Source organism: Gobio gobio (assembly GCF_949357685.1).
Source record: "Gobio gobio genome assembly, chromosome: 11".
NCBI lineage: Eukaryota > Metazoa > Chordata > Actinopteri > Cypriniformes > Gobionidae > Gobio > Gobio gobio.
Window position 1 is genome coordinate 55762676 of NC_137104.1, and position 2500 is coordinate 55765175.

At 33.6% G+C, this 2500-nt stretch overlaps 1 protein-coding gene across 3 annotated transcripts in view; it reads left to right on the forward strand.

Annotated features, from left to right (window-relative positions):
- fhod3a (formin homology 2 domain containing 3a) overlaps positions 1–2500 on the forward strand; it is a 79202-nt gene that overhangs the window by 56607 nt on the left and 20095 nt on the right. The gene's annotated exons all lie outside the window — the stretch shown is intronic.

Below are 2500 nucleotides of genomic sequence, written 5' to 3' on the forward strand. Positions count from 1 at the left end.
AAGAATAATATTAAACACACCATTCAAGCAATTTACTCCCAAATTGTGCTCATTCTAAAGTGAAAGTATCCGCACGGCCGCACGGAATTCATAACGGTGCGCATTATATGCAGCCGAGCTCCATTCTTCATGAAAGATAAAGATAGAAATGCGCACAGGACACAAAAACCTTGCAAAAATGATATACGATCTGCCTAATCCCGGCCATATCACTGAGATGCCGATTCGCACGGGACTAATATTATCACCTCGGTGTTTGGCGAAATATGGAAGGTCATTTGCGGGGGAATTTACTTTACATATTACAGACATGGCCGATTCGCACGGGATTAAGATCACAGACATTCTCTGCAATTATTATAAATCACCAGAGCTCTCAGACTGACAAAATAATAATAAGGACATTCTTCTTCTTTTAAATAATAATAAAATAAATAATAATAATAACGACATTCTTCTTCTAAATAACAATAAGCGTCCACATCACATCATCATCACTATTGTACACCCCAATACATGTGACGTGATATGAAATTAAATGCATATTATTTCCAAACACGTGCTGTAAAATAATGAATTATGAGGTAATTTCTCATCCAAACAGCTTTAAACTGGATTTCCACCGTACAGCTTTTTATGGGCGCCTTTAATCCCACTCTTTAAACTCCCAAATAAAACAATGTAGTTTTTTTTCCACTTCCCTGGTGATGGTCTCGATCTCCACGTCAGAGAAGTTTCGCTTCTTTGCCGTCTTCCGAGTGTCCATGGCGTAAAATGAGGGCGTGGGGGAGGCGGAGACTTGAATATATAGGGGCGTGTTATTCTAATGATCGTTTTCATCGGCTGCATTTATCAAGGGCAGGTTTTGCGTACGCCTGGATTTCAGAGGTGCGCACAGCTTCATAAATCAGGCGGCGAGAGGAGTGTAAGCATAATCTTACGCCAACATATACGCCCGTTTCTACGCAAGATTGATAAATGAGGGCCATTGTGCTTAACATGATGCATATGATTAACTGTAGAGTTGATTAAAAAATAATATTAATATGTATGTGTATATATATATATATATAAAATTAAATATGAAAAATTTGAAATATTCAAATAAAAGAACATTTGAAATGCTAAACTATAACATTATTGCTGCAGTGCAAAGTTAATCTAAAATGTAAAGTAAATTAAAAAATCTGAAAAAATACATTAAATATGATTAAATGTAATATATTTACAGTATATATATATTAGGGATGCCACAATTCTCAATATAATATTGAACCGTTCGGTACGGCCTTCACGGTTCAATACGTGCTTGTGAATTGCGTTTTTTTCGGTTTCGCATTTAATTAATTATTTTTCTACAAATTCTATCATTTGCCTCCATCTCAATACTGAACAAAACGACATACATTCACATCACACGTCAGTGGTAGAGTTATACTCACAGAACACTAGAGTTATTCACAATCACTAAAGTTCATTATTTGCATGCGTTTTAAAGCCTTGCCGGTTCATTCGCGTGTGCGGTTTTAACATGTGCTTTTAAGAGCGCGCACTAAACGCCTGTCAAACACGTGAATACTGAACTAAGTAGTCGTCTTACTGCGCTAATACTGTCAAATACACACAAGGTTAACATAAACACAGTCGGTTATGTCTAAAGTGAAAGTAAAATCGCAATCGTGTCTTTATATTAGATGCGCGCAGGTCTTGAACTGACAGCAGCGCAGCCTATAGTGAACACGCCGTCCTTAAAGGGACAGTTCACCTCTAAAATGATGTCATTATTTACTCACTCTAATGTTGTTTCAAACCTGTATTCATTTCTCAATTACATAATTTTCAGTTTCGAGTGAAATATCCCTTTAATGTTAATACAACAACAAAAGACAAAGAGAAAATCCCTCACTGCTCTTGACTGAAAAACTAATACAGTAGCTTTAATAAGAATCAATGTATATTTTATAGTGAAGTCTATGTAGTGTTTTATTTTTACATTTATTCATTCAATTTCATACTTAAATGCTGCTGTACTGCTCTGAGCTGCCAGTGTAAATCTTTATATATATTTATTTTATATTATCCAATACACTAGGAATGTGTACAAGGGTTTTTTTAAGTAAACTTTTAAGTTTAAGTAAGGTTTTTCAATTATTTTAAGTAAAATAAAGAAAGAGTATTGCAATAAAAAAATAGTCTTTTTTCTCTTTAACCTCTTGCGGTTCCTGTCGCCTAAGAATAGAATAACAAAAAATGTATGTGAGATAAGCCATCAGAACCCAACCGAAAACTGTGGGTAAAAACCGAGGTATGTATTGAACCGTGGACTAACTGTATTGTTGCATCCCTAATATATATATATATATAATATTTAGAATTGCATTTATATATAATATTATGTAAAATTCTATATGAACATTTTAAATATTAAATTGTATTTAATGTAATCCATATATTAAATATGAATAAAATAAATTAAATATGAAAATTTGAAATAATATAC